We start from the raw sequence: 18,272 nt of genomic DNA on the forward strand, positions 1-18,272 counted from the left end.
TAATTTTTTTGGAAGGTGAGGTTCAAATAAAAATTCATTTCTGATGTAAATACTAAAACAGATGTTTGTTTATGACGAACAGATTCACATACAGACAGTAGCTTAGAGTCTACATAAAGTGTGCATGTGTTATGTTAAATGTTCTGTGATGTTTGGGACTTGAAGTGGGTTGTAGCTGTGTGAGCTTTTCATTCCGCCTCACCAGGAATTTGCTTGTAATGGTCAGTTATAATGCCACTCCCTTTGTTGCACTTTTGCCTCAACTGGTGAGCAATGATACAATGAAGATTGAATCTAAAAAAGATCGTGATGAAAACTGTCGACCAACAGAAAAGAGGCACAGCTCCACTGCAAGTCTGATTGGTCTGACAGGTAGTCATCAAGATATAATCCAGGCGTCTCCCGCCTCGCCACTCTACTCAAAAGTGGGCTACTTGGCCGGCTGACCTCTGTGGCGTGAAACCACCCGAGCAGTTGTTCAGTAGCAGCGGCCCTGACAATAGATCTGTTCCAGTACTGATGGCCTTTCTTGCAGCACTCAGGCTTTCCAGCCAATTGTGTCAAATGGGTTTCATTTGTGAAGGCTCAAAGCCTTCACTCAGGACACATGCTGGTCAGAAGGATTTACAGCAGGCCAGCAGTTGGTGTGCAGTACCGGGTTCAATTAAGTCTGATGAATGAAACTGAATTAACACTTACAAGTCATTGTATCTGCCGAGACAAAAAAGGCATAATTGACCAAAAAGAGAATATTAATCACACTGCAGACTCAAAACCCAACGGTCCTGAAATAATGATGTTGAAGCCAGTGTGTGATGTACTGCAGCAATGTGTTATACACTTTGGTGTTCTTGTTCACTGTCAGACTGTGGTTTTGTTGTAACAAGTTAGATTTACCAAACTTATCATCAATGGCTGTTTTCAGCCTGATGAACATCGCCTGTTCTTGAGCAGGTATCATTTTAAGACACCTAAACTAAATAAACTAAATATAAATAATAATAATAATAATAATAAATAATAAATAAACTAAATAAACTAAATAACATGTCAAGAATAGCACCCTCGACTCCCAGCAGTGTTGTACTTGTACACACAAGCTGTTCATGGTCCCTGCAGTTCTGCAGCAGGTGTGAACGTGCTGGTCTTCAGCTTACTGAATATTACTCCTTTACGCCTGTAGCACTACTTGCTGCATCATATCATTCTTGTCGTTCCTCCTTCGTGCCCCTCATCATTTCAGAGTCATTTCGTTCTTTTGACTTTCCAACTACTCATGCACTTTCACCTCTGCTTTATTCCCTTATCTTGTAGTTGTTCACACATACTCCACCTCTAGTCTTCCCCTCTGCCCTTTCATTCCTTGGCGCCATGGTGACAGTAGTGGACAACGTGGGGCTGTGAGCCTGTGACAAAAGCCAGCCGCAGAATCAACTGGGAACATAGGGGGGGGTTCTTCCACACATCGGTGTTTGGACAGCTGCTAGTGCCACTTTTACTGGCTCCTCAACAAACAGTGGGACTGAATGAGAAGAACCACTGAGGAAGGGCAAGGTGGACAGAGAGGGAGAGCTGGACTTGACAGGGAGAGAAGGATGGGAGCGATAAGGTAACGGACACAGGAGAGGACAAGAGAGGGAGAGCGTTTGGCAGAGAGCACAGGGGGGAGCTGAGAAAGTGAGAAAGCTTCCCGGCTTGGTGATGAAAACCAGGTAACCATGGCACTGTGTAATGGGTCCAATAAGACAGTTTATCACCACTCCCATTTTGCTGTTTCTTCCCACACGTCTCAGGACTTTCTACCCCTCACACTGAGGAACATCTACAGGACGTTAAATTAACATCCTAAAATGTCTTAAATACAGTAAATTAAGTTTTTAGTTTTAGGACCATGGAATCCAGATTACGTTCTTATTTCTAAACGCCAGCGGTGGGGGGGGGGGAGAGAGTTTTTCTCCCCGCAATAACAAAATATGAGCTGGAGTGTTGGAAGCCATGCATCGTCATACCTGGCACAGTAATTGTTGAGCAATTGGTTTTTAGTGTTGGCTAGATGAGATGGAGTTGGTACAATGCACCAAACAATTTGTCCTCAACATATCTGCTCTCATGGATGAACAGAAAACATCAAATTTCCCCCAGCTATAAATGTTCTATTCATCGTGTAGAATGACAGTAATTTAGCATGCCAATCATAGCGACCAGCACAGTTCTTGTCTGAGTGGTGTAGGGAAGTTAGAACCAACCAGAAGATGGTGGTGGTCTGAGCAAAGCACCCCGGAAGTACAGTAGGGGGGTAGAAAGAGGGACAGTGACAATTGCACTGTAAAGAAGAAAAGTTGTCAGAGTTTTGTATCGCTACTAGTAAAAGTAAAAAGCACAGCAGCAAATATCAGGACGAGGATACCCGTTTGGAAGATGAGGAGCCAAGCTGTCGCAGGTTTAAGTGGTTTCAGGAAGCAAGAACTCTATCCAGATCGAGGTAGAGATCGGGATGTCAGAGAAAGTAATGAAAGACAGGCAGAGAAGTGAAGTCATAGGGAATGTTCCAATTTCTCTTTTATCTTTTCAAACTCTCACTTCTCGCTCCTCAGAGTGTTTGCTTGGTTTCGCACGGTCTCTGATTCGTCGGCTCTCACTTCAATGAAATACAGTGCTATTTTCTCAACTTCTTGTCTTCCGAGTACCCCCCTACTAGCCATCACCATAACAACAAATAGTGATCTTTATACAGCATATCACCGGGTCTGGGTTTCCCGTCCGCAGTGTACAGGAGGCACTTTGCCAAATGGACAGCAGTAACAATGACCAGAGCACAGCAAACACATGACATCTTCACTGTTTACCGGGTTTGGAGGAATGGCTGTCTCACTGGACCGGCTGGGGAGGGTTAGTGACGGTTACCCAGGGGGAACGTCTCTGTAACTGGGACAGGACAGCTCGACGGGCATCATGTTCTACGGGCATCATGTTCTACAGGCATGCTCGACGGGCATCATGTTCTACGGGCATCATGTTCTACGGGCATCATGTTCTACGGGCATCATGTTCTACGGACATCATGTTCTACGGGCATCATGCTCTACGGGCATCATGTTCTACGGGCATCATGCTCTACGGGCATCATGCTCGACGGGCATCATGCTCGACGGGCATCATGTTCGACGGGCATCATGTTCTACGGGCATCATGTTCTACGGGCATCATGTTCTACGGACATCATGTTCTACGGGCATCATGCTCTACGGGCATCATGCTCTACGGGCATCATGCTCGACGGGCATCATGTTCTACGGGCATCATGTTCTACGGGCATCATGTTCTACGGACATCATGTTCTACGGACATCATGTTCTACGGGCATCATGCTCTACGGGCATCATGCTCTACGGGCATCATGTTCTACGGGCATCATGCTCTACAGGCATGCTCGACCGGCATCATGTTCTATGGGCATCATGTTCTACGGGCATCATTTTCTACGGGCATGCTCGACGGGCATCATGTTCTATGGGCATCATGTTCTACGGGCATCATGTTCTACGGGCATCATGTTCTACGGGCATCATGTTCTACGGGCATCATGTTCTACGGCCATCATGTTCTACGGGCATCATGCTCGACGGGCATCATGCTCGACGGGCATCATGCTCTACGGGCATCATGTTCTACGGGCATCATGCTCTACGGGCATCATGCTCTACGGCAGGGGTGTCAAACTCATTTTCACTCTGGGGCCACATCAGCATCACGGTCGCCCTCAAAGGGCCGGTTGTAAATGTAAGACGGTGTAAATGTAACTACGGTACTCCTAACATAGTTAGTTTAGTTTCCCGGGATATCTGTGACTTCCACAACACGTACTTCCAGTTGTGTGATTTCTCCTCCGCCATTGTTTCCTGTTGCTGGTGCAAAATGCATTCTGGGATATTTGGCTGTCCCAAGTACAGACAAGTCACCTCCGATGCATCCCGGGTAAAATGGGCAGAGCGAGCCACATCCGGGCATTAGGGCCGTGCTTGGCTCGATGTGAACTTTGAATTGGAACAGTACTTGGGCTGAGACTGATGACGTTTCAGTACAGAGAAGTACGCATGTTGAGAAACTTGTTGGAAATCCTCTTTATGGGCTGTTGCATCTCCTGTCCACCTGTTGTGATAGTTTTAATGTCGGCACACAGACAACATGCCATCTCATCACTTCGACTTTCTATCTCATAATTTCGACCATGGGGATATTTTTATTTTCACATCTAACTTTAAATTTTTGTAAAAAAAAAAAAAAAAAAAAATTTTTTTTTTTTTTTTTGCTGGCGGATTCGTGGGCCACATAAAATGACGTGGTGGGCCGGGTCCGGCCCGCGGGCCGTATGTTTGACACCCCTGCTCTACGGGCATCATGCTCTACGGGCATCATGTTCTACGGGCATCATGTTCTACGGGCATGCTCGACGGGCATCATGTTCTACGGGCATCATGCTCTACGGGCATCATGTTCTACGGGCATCATGCTCTACGGGCATCATGTTCTACGGGCATCATGTTCTACGGGCATCATGTTCTACGGGCATCATGTTCTACGGGCATCATGTTCTACGGGCATCATGCTCTACGGGCATCATGTTCTACGGGCATCATGTTCTACGGGCATCATGTTCTACGGGCATCATGTTCTACGGGCATCATGTTCTACGGGCATCATGTTCTACGGGCATCATGCTCGACGGGCATCATGCTCGACGGGCATCATGCTCGACGGGCATCATGTTCTACGGGCATCATGCTCTACGGGCATCATGCTCAAGCACATGTGTCAAACTCAAGGCCCGCGGGCCACATCCGGCCCGTGAATGAATTATCTTTGGCCCGCATGATAAAATCTATTTACTATTAGAGCTGGCCCGCCGGTATATCGCACGCACCACCATAATACTACAAATCCCACAATGCACTGCCCGTGTGGCGGCACGTCAATCGCGGGCCCGCGAACGCGCGCCTCACAGTCTGTATTACATACCACTTGTGTCAACTTTCAACTATCCCTCGCCCCAAAAAATGGCTAAACGAAAGGTGGAATTTGAAAACAGGAGTTTTCAAGACAGGTGGGAGGCACAGTATATGTTCGCGGATGTAAAGGGCAAAGCAGTGTGGCTGTCATGAAAGAATACAACATAAGAAGACACTATGAAACGAAGCACCAAGACAGATACAAGCATCTGGACACGACACAAAGGCTACAGAAGGTAGAGGAGTTAAAAAGAAGTCTGGTGTCACAGCAGGCTGTGTCCACTAAAGCCAAATCACAAAGCGAGGCTGCTGTTAAGGCCAGTTCTATTGTGGCAGCAGAGGTTGCAAAATCAGCCCGGCCCTTCACCGAGGGGCAATTTGTCAAAAACTGCATGATTAAAGTTTGCGATGCCGTGTGCCCAGAAAAAAGGCAAGCATTTTTAAATGTGAGCCTAAGCCGAAACACCGTTGCTGACCGTGTGCATACTCCCTTGCTGCGGATGAGAGCACAGACACTTCTGATACTGCCCAGCTGTCAATTTTCATCCGTGGAGTGGACTCAAGCCTGTGCGTAACAGAAGAGTTTTTGGGATTACACCCAATGCATGGCAGAACTACAGGGAAAGATCTCTTTGAAGAGGTGTCCAGATGTGTGGATGAAATGGGGCTGCCGTGGGATAAACTTGTGGGACTGACAACAGATGGAGCGCCTGCGATGTGCGGTCAGAAGAGTGGATTGGTGGGGAGGATCTGAGAAAAGATGATGGAAAACGTCACGAGTGAGTTGACAGCTTATCGCTGCATCATCCGCCAGGAGTCGTTGTGTGGCAAAGCCTTGAAAATGGAACATGGGATGAGCATCATAACATTAGCGGTAAACTTTATCAGAGCCAAAGGTTTAAATCACCGCCAGTTCAAGTCTTTTCTGGAGGAGTTAAGTACAGAATATGGTGACTTGCCCTATCACACAGAGGTGCTGGAAAGCATCACGTTCTACGGGCATCATGTTCTTGGGTTGTCCGTGGTCATCCGTCTGAACGTCTGGAGGGGGTTTCTTTGAAGGAAACAAGGATGAATTGCTTAGATATTGGTGGTCACAGGTCAAGGTCACTGAGTCTTCACAAAACACATTTCCGGCCATAACTTAAGAATTTACACGGACAAAATGATGAAGTGATGACAGTTTGGATTCTTCGCGCTCTGTTGCGCTCTGTTGCGCTCTGTTGCGCTCTGTTGCGGCGCTGCATAATGAAGGAACAATGGTTTAAAATTCATGTCCCGTTGTGTTTTTTTTAAAAACCCTCCTAGCTGTGATTGACACACTCCTTCAACCTCGTAATGATTCACTGACCTTTGATGGAAAGTGAAATTTAATTCAGCAGTCTTGATTTTCTGTTCGCCTGTGTTTATTGCTCTTTTTGTCTTTTCCCTTGCTTGTCTTCTTTCTTTGAGGAGATGCTTTTATGATTAGAATACCGCACAGAACATGATCAAATACCGAACCGTGTAAGCGTACATGTACATATTCATGCTAATTATTTCCTAACCACGGTAACGTGTGTGTGTGTGCATCAGGGATGTGAGTCGATCGATCTAACCGTCAAAAAGCAGTTAAAATTGCAGTGTGCTAAATAATCGTTGATTTCTTCAGGATCTCTCTGTGACGCCAGAGAACATGCATATATTTATATTGCTATATTATACTCGGCAATATATTAATGTTATAAATGTCATTTCAACCTCACCTTGACAGCATAGGATCATTTCTGCAGAGCACATCGAGGCCACAGAGAAGTAGCACGATGACGGTTAGACGGACCTTTGTAGAGTGCCACTTTAAGAACAACTCTTTGGAAAGCAGTTGAGCGATCGATGTCTGAACCAATTAAAGAAACTCTGAGTAGATTCTGAAGTTCTTTAAAGCTTTTTTGTCGTGGTATTTCTTCCTTTGTTCAATGCCCTGCATACCAGAGGCAGACATGTACTGATGACCATGATGCCCACCGACAAAATAACACCGCGTCTCTTTTCTTCTTTTACACTTTGGAATATGGAAGATTGGTGCACCCACTTCAAACGGGAAGAAAAAACTAGTCCAAGGAGCGTCAAGGAGAACTTATAAAGGCCATATTTTAACTTGAGAAGTTAATGCAATGAAGTCTGACAACCCTGTGACCTGCAGGGAGTAATCTGCGATCACCGCCTGGATTTTTAGCGTACTTGTTCTCTCCCTTTAAAAACTGCACTGAGCTCCTCCGTCCCGCATGAAAGCGGCCAATCGCTCGCTCGACAGATTTTAATCTGACCTATTTCAACCAAACTGCTTTGATAATGTGGCACTTGCAATTTGATGAGCTCTATTCGATCACGAGCGCATGCATATTTAACACGAGTGGCCCCACTGGCAATGAAACTTATAAACCCTGCAGCGCACCGAGTCGCACAGAACCGTTCTCCTCACCTGCAGCCCTGCGTGCCTGCGTGTGTGTGTGTGTGATTGAGACGGTCAAAGTTATACAGCAGGAGAGATTGTAATGCGAATAGGGAAATGTTTACATGTCTGCATGAAAAAGAAAGAAGTGGACACAGCTGCGTTGTCCTACATTTTGCAGATTTTGACGGCCCGGTTTGGCTGCGCACTTTTCAACAACATATAAAGTTGATTCAGTTTGAAACGGTATCAAAGGGACGAGACTCAAGAATTCATTGTGCTAGTTTCTGGTTTGTTAGCGGGTGTTTAGTTTTTTTGGCACTTGAAGACACATGATGCTAGGTAGCACTCTGGGACTGTTGAGGCTGTCCATTCAGCAAATGGCCAAAAAACAACATATGTTTACAATCAAGTGACAAACCCCTTTAGTCGCCGTTGTTATAGAGCCGCAATCAGTAGAGGGAGGACGTCTGGGTGATTGTTTTCAATATAATATCAGTGTAGCTTGAACTGGTATTTCAGTCCGTCTTCAATGTTTGGTTGTTTTCTAAAAATGGATTGATTCCAATGTTTAAACCAAAATATTTGGAGGTAAGAAATTATTCATAAGAGCCTGAAAAAAGGTGCCGTAAGTTGCTACATCTGCCACGTGTTTTGGAATGTGCCTCGTGTGGAAGATTTAGTTTCTTTGGTTTGCATGTAGGGCAACATGCACTGGAGTCACATTCACAGGATTATTTTTTTTTTTTTTGCACTTGCATGTTCACGTTTGTTTTCATTGCCGTTTCAGACCCCATCTACTGACAGAAGGTGAATTAACTAATCAACTTGCACAATACGTTCTTGAGATCTGGAATGTGTGCTTGTCGGTTCCTCTAAGAACCGCCGCGGCTAACTGTTACCGATGACCACCTTCTTTGCGCAGTGAGCAAAGATATTTACGTTTCTCTTTGGAAAAGCATTTTATTTTAAGTGTAAATGGTGTCCAAATACTTAATTAAACCCATATCACTCTAGTCGTCTTGAACATTTGTAAAAATAAATAGTAATATAACGTTAAGAAACACAAATGCTCTGGATGGCAATCACAAACGACGTATTTTTGTCGTAAAATTTGGAAGACTTCTCTTTTCTCCTTTTTGTGGAAATGAACATGGCCATGCTATTTATCCTGATCTGTGTTTCTCAATCATGCTTAGACACACTAGTGCACAGGTGCGCGCGCACACACACATAATTAGTCACATAAATCCATGCGGACACTTTCTAACCAAGAAGAATGGCGCCGGCAGAAGACCTCTTGGCGCACCTGTCACAAACCTGTTGGCACTAATATTCAGATTAATCACTCTGTGTTCAAGGCTCTTATACATGCAGCATGCATGCGCCCCAGTATGGAGCCCTCTGAAGGCCTCTCTGTGCCCCGTGCTAATGTGTCGCCCATTATTTAATGAATAAATACAATATCTATTTACTGACTTTTGTAGGTCCACATATATTTATTCACCGCTCTGATTGGCCACGGAGGCTTTCATCTTTCTTCTGTCCCTCCGTGTTGTTCCACTCAGTGCCCTTGACTCACTCTTTCACCTGCATTTGTGAAGTGAGGCCACTGTAATTGCATCTCTGAACCATCATTACTTTCCTCTGCCCCCGCACCCCCCTCCCCCTGAGTGCGTCACCGGTGTCCCGGCTTCCGGCGTCGCGCATAGTGGAGCACAGCGACCGTCAAATGAGTACACGTCGCCTCTCAAGTGGGGTTCGTTATCTCCCCGGTGTTATGGAGATTTATGTCGGCCCGTGAACAAGTGGTGTCTTCCTTATCTGAGGCGTCTGGCCGTTCTGTCGAGCGCCTCTTTGTGCGCGTGTGTTTAATGAATGATGCTGGCGAAACACTGATACGCTGTCGCCACACTAAACGCCACACTGAACGCTCAATGTTGCTCAGAGGCATTTGGTAACATCGGGGAACCCTGGAGGAGGTCTGGAGGAGCATCGTTTTGGCTCCATGTCCGTCGGGGGGAATTGCTTGCCGCTGATTCTTTGCTTTCATTCCTCAATAGAAGGGATGGGCTGCTGTGTGTCATCACAGTGCTGTGGGCAGAACGTGTGATTGCTCCTAAGGGCAAATTGTAGAACAATCGCTTCTTCTTTTTTTTTTTTCGATGAAAATCAAGGAGCAATTACATGACAGGACTGATATGCAGTTTACAGGCAGTGGCTTCAAAAGGGCAACTAAGCGAGGCAAGAAAGCTGTCTTGTGTGGATTTGATATGTTATTCTTACCTTGTCAGACCATTTTTATCAGGTGTAAAACATGACCTTACATTTCAGAATGCAGGAGTCATTTGGTGCTACTCTTTAAAGGGGAGACACGAGTGAATAGGGGAAAACGTGTAACTCAGTGGTTCTCAACTGGTCTGGCTGCGGGACCCACCATCACCCCTTAATCGTAGTATAGGGAGCTCTCTTGTGCAGAGAAATTGTTCCTGTAAGTCTCCGTACCACACATGTTTCACGTAAACGAGTAAAACGGCTTTGTTTATTATGTCTGTAGATTCGTCCATTCGAAATGCAAAATGACCGCTTGCCTAAATCCGAGCTGTGTTCTGTTGTTTGACGTCATCCGACATGTCTTCAATTCGTCTACTTGTAGTGTCATTTGACAGAGCTTCAAATGACAGCTTCATGCTTTTCTTTTGTCCTCGGTGTAAGAAAATCCATCTCATGAAGTCGGTGTCGTACTTGCGTTTCGCTCGATTAGAACATGAAAACAAACTTTGTGGGTGTTCTTCTACACTGTGAAATGGCGGGTGTCCAGCATTACAAGGCATTAATGCCAAATACTGTTAAGGAGTGTGAATAGACGGCACCAGGCAAAGGCTGTATGTAAGTGCTAATGAGGTGGAGATTTCTGAGAACATTTTTCTAAGAATACTTTTGAGAAAACAGCCGTTAAAATGATGTGTTGTAAAATATGATACATTTTGTAGACACTACAGGTTAATAGAGTAAATAATGGTAACGAATAGATATCACCATGAAACTTCCCCGTTCATGAATTTCATTTGTATAACGAGTTTAATTCAATTTTACATGAAAATATCCAAATGAGGCATTATCTAATCCTGACTTGGTGAATTTAGTAGAAATCTTGAAATGCAAATCGACAAAGTAGTAAAATAAATGCATACATGTGTGTTTTGGATGCTTTCTTTCCACAAGTCTGAAAGAACACATGTTGGAAGCTAAATCTCATAATTGACCAGTGCATGAAAAATCATGTTTTGCCTGGGGGTGCCTGGCGTTTAATGCACCACCACAGACGGTGCCAGACAGAGAATCTTGCGCTGCTGGCAGCTACAGCCCGGCTGGCAGAGAACATGTTTGACGATTCGCAAAGTTCAATTCCTGCTTCCTCCTGTTCACATGTCGAAGGGTTCCTTGGTGGAGACGCTGAACCCCGGTGTGTGCCAATGGTAAGACCGGTGCCTTGCACGTAAGCTCGGTGGGGGACTGTGTGTGAGTGGCGGAAGTGAGAGGCAAATTATGAAGCGCTTTGAATAAAAGCATTATTGTTAAGAAGGCTCAGACACAGACGTGTGACATTTAAAGTGCAAGTATCAAATGCCTGCTATAAAACATTTCTGAATATCAACCACAGTTTTTGTTAGTTTTTTTATCATAAAAACATATAGCATATAAAGTATATCCACTACAAAACCTGCAGACCTTTTCATTGCTATTCTGTTTTAGGGCAACAGCCTTTATCCAAGATCACTTCCTTTCAGCTACTGCATTAACAAACGTTGCAACAGCAAATACAAAGGGGCCAATTGAGAATGTTAATGTGGTCAAGGCCTTGGAAAGGTCTATAATTATTTTCTAAAAGCTGTATTTAATCTAAGCTTTAAAGGTTAAACCTCGATTGAAAACGATCAAATTGTCTGTTTAGTTTTAATGTCCTGCTGCCAGTCAGAGTATTGCAGAACCGGGAAAGTGACAAGAGACTGATTAAGAAAGCCCCTCGAGCGTTGTACAGTCACGCATTGACTACCTGCCGAGTCAAGTTGAGCCGGCTCATTTATGATGCGCGTGTCTCTGACCGAGTGTCTGCAGGCCCCGCCGTTATTCACGGAGGCAACACTTCCTCCTCTCTTTCTCTCTTTTCCCAACGCAGTCCGCACAACAAGGTGTAGTAAGTAGCATTATATATATACTTTTAAAATACGAGTGCAATCAGTGGGAAAAACCTAACATGTTACATAATGGCCATCATGTAAACCACCAGTTGGCCAAAGAGATTAAAACAAAATATATTAAAGATGATCTCAACACCAAGATCTGTGATACAGGCGACTGTAATTTGTTCCAGAGATTGTGAGTAATGCATCAGATGTGTACAAATTAATCCTTTGGTCAATAATTGTACCTTAATATGATCAATTGTGTTCTAAAACTTTAAATTGGCAGTGCTTTGAATGTGCTTGTGTAACGAGGAAAATGATGTGGCATTAAGTGACATCACTTGATAACATTGATCAGACTTCGGTTCACGCAGCTCCCTCTGGAGCCACAAAAACACCTTGTCGCATATGCAGTAGTCCTCCCCAGGACCTGTAAATACACTTTGATGTGTCAAATTGGTGGTTTCCCTTGAGGGCCTTACTGATTTAAGACTTTTCTGTACCGAAAATCAAACTAAAAGCCACAAAATCCCACTCTTACGGTCTGTCGAAATTGGAAATTGAACATTGTGTTAGTAGCAACTTTTATTTTTGCATCATTTCCCTGAGAGTTCTCCCCACGTGTGTGTGTGTGTGTGTGTGTGTGTGTGTGTGTGTGTGTGTGTGTGTGTGTGTGTGTGTGTGTGTGTGTGTGTGTGTGTGTGTGTCCCCGAGTACATTGGCCATCTGTGACTGTGCGGTCCACATTTAGGCACAAGAAGTCCAAGGCGCTTTCATTCGGTCTGCATTCGCTCACAATGTAATCAGCATCTGATTACCTGTAGCGGCAGCTAATCATGCTATCAGCAGGTGGGACTGTCTCTACCGCGCGCTGATTACTGAGCCTTAAAGACGGAAGTCCAGTCACTCGGATAAACGGCGACGGTTCATTGGTAGGCTGTGACACCGTGGATGCAATGAAGTATGAAGATGATCGATTCATTCTTTCATTCATTTTTCAAGCCACAGTGCCAAACAAATTTGAAGATGTCATAAATTGTTTTGTCAAATTTACAGGAGAAGATAAATCAATACAATTATCTGCAAACCTAATGTATGTATTGACTCTTACCGCACATTTTAGATGTTGATCTGTATTTGTCATGTCATGCTGTTCAGTGCAGCTCAGTTTAGCTTTCACTCTGTCTGCGAACTTCCCTTAAAACCACAGGGAAATAAAAGTTTCCTTTTCGATTCTTTACCATACACCTGCGTCAGCTGCACCTGCCTTTTGGAGGAATGTTCATGAAAAACCTGAGCCTCGGCTATATTCTCTTGCGATTTGTGCAATCCTACGTCGAACGCATCATGAGACGGGTGAATTGCACGTCCAGGTGCCTCGGCGTCGTTGGGCGGAATGCGTCTGAAAAAAGCCTCGTGAGGTTTGTCCTGCCGCTGTCCGGGTGAGAGGGTTCGTCTGCGGAGGAAGATAGTTGTCAATGCATGAGTAATAGCCCTTTGCCTCACATCAGGACCACCTCTCAGTGTGCTCACGTCATTAGACAGCGGCTCATTTCTGTGTGTCTGAGAGGGAAATAGCCACAAAAAAATGGAGATAAAATAGGGACAGAGGAGGTGGTGATTGCTGCAATTAATTTGCCACTTTTCACTCCTCAGTTTCATCGGCCAGCTTCAAGGAAGCCGGTACGGACCACAAGTCGTCATAGCAATCAGGACAGTTTTCAATTTCTGTTGCAACTGGATCGTCTTATGATTGGCTTTTATTGTAATAATTGGTTGAAATGTAATTAAAATACCTCCTAAGTCTAATATATTATACATATAATATATCAGCGTCATATTTCCTTGACCTCATAATTACATTGAAACACTTAAGAAACGTTCCTCCCTTTAATTACAATCCTTGCTTCTCAATGTGTTAGTGTATAAATCACAGCTTAAATGTTGAGGTGTGATTTTCTTTGTTCTCAAACAGAAGCTTTGGAACGCACCAGAATGATTACTCGTTCGTTCATGTGTGGCAGCGAGACTTGTAGTTATGCTGGACTCATTGGCCAGCTGAATTGTTTGTTGATTTTGGGCCATGCACAGAAAAATATACGGAGTGCATAGTTTTCAACCAGTTACACAACAAGAAAATCTGTGTTTCTAGACCACAAAACCCAAATATGCAAAGTGTGCAACTGGTGTTCTAGCATGATACTTTTTCAAAGGTTAAATAGTTGTTGACAATGCAGCAACATCTTGTGTTTAAACTAAAGAAATGCAATGTACATACAGTGCAATTTGCTACGGTTCGCCCCGCGAGTCGTAGTTTGCCTTCAGGGCTTATTGCCAGAATGCCTTTTTCTGCCAGAAATTCCCTTATATTAAGGCAATTACTTGGTTGGGTTGAGGAAAATATCATGGTTTGGTTTGAAATCAATCCTTTCTGACGGAACGTCTCCCATGCTATGCATGAAAAATCTAACTGGAAATAAGGTGCTTCACCTCAATGGGTATTGTCTGGAAGAAAACATCTAAATCCATTTGAAAGAATGAAAAATGTGACTTTAGGTACAAGCCCGGGGCTCCGGTATGGCATCAGGTTGACAGATGACCTGAGTTTGTCATTTTAAAAGCTGTACATATTTGATGCCTCCTTTTGCAAGGAACCATCATTCCATGACTGAATCCTTCTGGGTGACATGATAAAATGTAATCCTTTCAAATGCAGACTCAGGCTCTCATATCAAAACACACAGCAACTTGGATTATTGGTGATGACGTGCACTTGTGGTCACTGCTAGAATCAACTGCACATGTGTCTTTATTTTAAGCATTTTTTTTATATAAGATTGTATTTTATGCAATGATCTTTAACATGAAAACAACCAGCTATTTGACTTTATCGACGTTAATGCCACCCTACCAAGCAATTTAACAAGGGAATACCGTGAAATACAGCATGTTTGTGGATCAGACCTGTGTTGTGTTTTCCTCCGTAAACTGAACCACAAAAATCAAGCAGTAATAAAGATACTTTGTGTTAGTTCACTGAACAAGCTCAGATTCATTACTTATTAAGCGTCACAACGTGCAACTGAGCAGATGTGTCGGCTATCAATAGCGTTTTTCAACCTTGCAACATAGGCAACCATCACTGGTTTTACAGGATGTGGATCATTTGCTCCCAGTGGGGGGGGGGGGTGGTGTGTGTGTGTGTGTGTGTGTGTGTGTGTGTGTGTGTGTGTGTGTGTGTGTGTGTGTGTGTGTGTGTGTGTGTGTGTGTGTGTGTGTGTGTGTGTGTGTGTGTGTGTGTGTGTGTGTGTGTGTGTGTGTGTGTGTGTGTGTGTGTGCTGAAGCAGTAGTGTTTTCTCAGCGGTTAGAGGCTAACAGCCTTTGTAGGTGACAAAGGTCCAGCGGAGCCCTATGATTCATGCAGCCAACAGCGGTTCGCCACCTCATTTATTCACCACATGGACACAGAGCTCATTCTCTATGCTGAATATCTCATGACAAGCGCCACGTTAGCCACTGTGCGCGCGTGTGTGTGTGTGTGTTTTTCCTACTGGGCTGGCTGCCGCCCGGCTTACCTTTTGAGTAATCATTCCCCTTTCAAATGTCACCTTCCAAACTCAGTGGCCCCCAAGCAGATCACTGTGGAGGGGCTGTGGTGACTGTCCGTGTGTGTGTGTGTGTGTGTGTGTGTGTGTGTGAGCAAATTAAATAGTGAGAGCAAGACCTTAACGATAATACGGAGAGAGAAACTATCGGCTCGGAGCTGAAAACACTTGAGACTGAGATACAAAAATAAAACGAGCGTCTTAAGTGTGTGTGTGTGTGTGTGTGTGTGTGTGTGTGTGTGTGCTTTGTTTGTGTGTAAACGAGGTGTAAAAACACAAAACCAAAGTGCTGAAAGCCCATTGTAATATTGTACATTTCCTTGCAGGTCAATTATATTATTCCAAGATACCCATTTATTTAGGTCTAATGTTCCGATATGAACATTGAGAAGAAAAATAGGGGGATGAAAATGTATTGTATGGTGGAAAATGAAATACATTTTTGCAGAAATGTCCTCTCAAGACCGTTTATTTATGGGACAAGACATAAAACAGGCAGTGCATGACTCATTGTAGCGACCTGGGAATCAAATTTGCTGAATATTTAAATTGTAATATGGAGACAATGAATAATCTCAAACAGTGTTTCAGGAGCCAAGTTGTAGATAATAAAAACATCACTCGTCCATCTTCTGTCTCTCTTCCAAAGTTATGTTGTCAATACTTTATTGTACCAATTAAAACAATGTCAGCGCTATTTAAAGTATAAAAATACACACACAACTAAAATAAACCTTTTCTCCCACAAAATTGGATAGCGCATGCGCAAAGCTGCCACTGTTCCCGCCTCTCTCCTACAGCGGCCAATACAATTATGCAAATTAGGCTATGACGTCATTTAGCGACTTCTAGCGACTTTTAGGACAGCCTATACTTTCCTTACTGAGGAGTTGGCAACACTGGTCTCCAGGGAGTCGCCACTGTGTTGTTTGACCCATCCCCCGACCTCCTCCCAACGTTGACTTCCAAATGAAATGGATACAGCGTTGTAGTGTCAGTATCGTTAGACCTCAGGACCGACTCTGTCATCAAACAACCATGTCGCCAACTCAGGAGTCTTTCCTACCGCTACCGTCCATCCCATATAATCCAGCATAATCCCCTCCTGTGTTGTTTCAACAGGAAATGCATGACATTGAGGAAGCAACGGTACCATTTCACGTGACCTTAAGACATTTGCAGTTCGTTTACAAAAATAAAAAGCAGGCCCGTTGAACATTTGATGCACTGCTTCGATCATAACTCAGTGGACTACATCCGATGTGAGACATTAAATCACGAAAAACACAATTCAAGCAAAAGGAAGAAATTGTGTTAAAAGAAATATATACGGCTGTGATATGTATTTGTGTTGCAATGGTGGTGGTGCTTCAGTGAAGGGACTGTATTATATGTTTTAATCTGCTGCAGTTCTCTTTGCTGCTGCTGTCAATTACTGCAGACAAACCTGTTTAATCACTTGATAACTTTCGCTCCCGTTTAATCTCAAATTTTCCCCCAGACACGAAAATATCTAAATCATGTGTCATTAGTAACCCTTTTTAAAATACAGAATCATCCTTGGTCAGTTTGACCAATAAATCCCCTATCTTGTCCGTACTGAATGCGTAAAAACACAAATCGTCTGTTGGGCGCCGACAGAAGGGCCGGAGATGCTGAATACCTCTTCTTTTGGCCTCTCGCTCTTGTCTTTCTTCCCCAACACGTCATACACGACAACAACCCCTTTGAAGACTCGACAAGTGCCATATCTTTTCATCGATCCATGTATTGATCTTCGTAATGACCCGACTATCATAGAAATAGATAAAAGGAGCTTCGAGGGCAGAGAGAAAATTCAAAAAAGAAAGGACTGTAGGGCTTCAATTCGGTCTGAAAAGCTTACGATCGTGACCTGACGTGAAGTTGCTGCTCCGGTCTTGTTTTCCGGTGAAATACAATCTAGTTTCCTCGTTCTCATTTTGTCCTGCGGTGCAGTTGTTTGCATGCTTGTATAATTTATCATCCGTTTCCTACTTCACCAGGCACTCCAGACAGACAGAATGAGATCTAACAAAATAAATCAGCACGCAGACAAAATGATGCAACGAGGTAAAATACAAGGAAAGAAGATATATTTTTCATAATAAGTGGTAGATAGTGCACGACGTGATATCTGCCCGTTCTAAAGGCTTCTAAAAAGTCTCCATGTATCTGAGCAGTAACAGCTGTTACTCTGGGCTCCTCTCATCATTGTCACGATTTTCAAGGCCGCATAGAGCTAAATTTAGTTCGCCCGAACATTTCTCAGGTAATTGATAGGGGGAAAAACAGATGAGATACTAATGAAGAGAGGGCTCTGACAGAATGGGATCAACTTAGAAACAAATAATCTGGCAGAGTCGAGATCCGCCACGTCTTCGCCTCTTCCCAGGGCAAAATAAACATCCGTTTTACCCGGCGTGTGCTTGATAAGGAGTGCCAGTAACACTAAAATATCAAGGGAAGGTAATTCAATGTGTTTACATAAAGACAAAATCAACAAGTTACTTCCAGCGTCTTCTTAATTGTATTTTCCAGGCACTAATAAGGCATATTAAATCAGAAAAAAGTGTATTTTTGCACTTTTTTAATCTGAAAAATAGGATGTGTTCATTTCGTGTCTTAGAAGAATTCAAATCACCTGACACTGCTTTGTATGCAAATTATTCCCTCTATTATTGTGCTGGCTGTATCATTGTGAAAGCAATGACAGCCATTTGTTCGCATTATTCTTTTTTTTTTTTACTACCTTGTATCTAACGCAGTAAGCGTGACTTGTCTGTGTGGATAAGAGAGCGCAGGAGACTGTGGGCGAGCCCAACTGTTTGCCATTAGAGATGAGATGTCTCTTTCGTGTGAAGTATCGTGAGCGTGCTCAAGGACGTTTTTGTCCACGTGTAATGCTCAAGTCAAAGCTGCAGACGTGCATCCGGGGTTGTCGGAGAGGCTGCTGCAGGAATACAAAACAAGTGGAAAGTAGGAAACATGAGAAGGCGTGTGAGGGATCTGAAAACCTGTCTCT

General features: G+C 43.8%; 1 protein-coding gene across 2 annotated transcripts in view; it reads left to right on the top strand.

Annotated features, from left to right (window-relative positions):
- Positions 1-18,272, top strand: part of slc39a11 (solute carrier family 39, member 11) — a 62,513-nt gene that overhangs the window by 16,413 nt on the left and 27,828 nt on the right. The window lies entirely within an intron of this gene.

The sequence above is a fragment of the Melanostigma gelatinosum genome, assembly GCF_949748355.1.
Source record: "Melanostigma gelatinosum genome assembly, chromosome: 21".
Lineage (NCBI taxonomy): Eukaryota > Metazoa > Chordata > Actinopteri > Perciformes > Zoarcidae > Melanostigma > Melanostigma gelatinosum.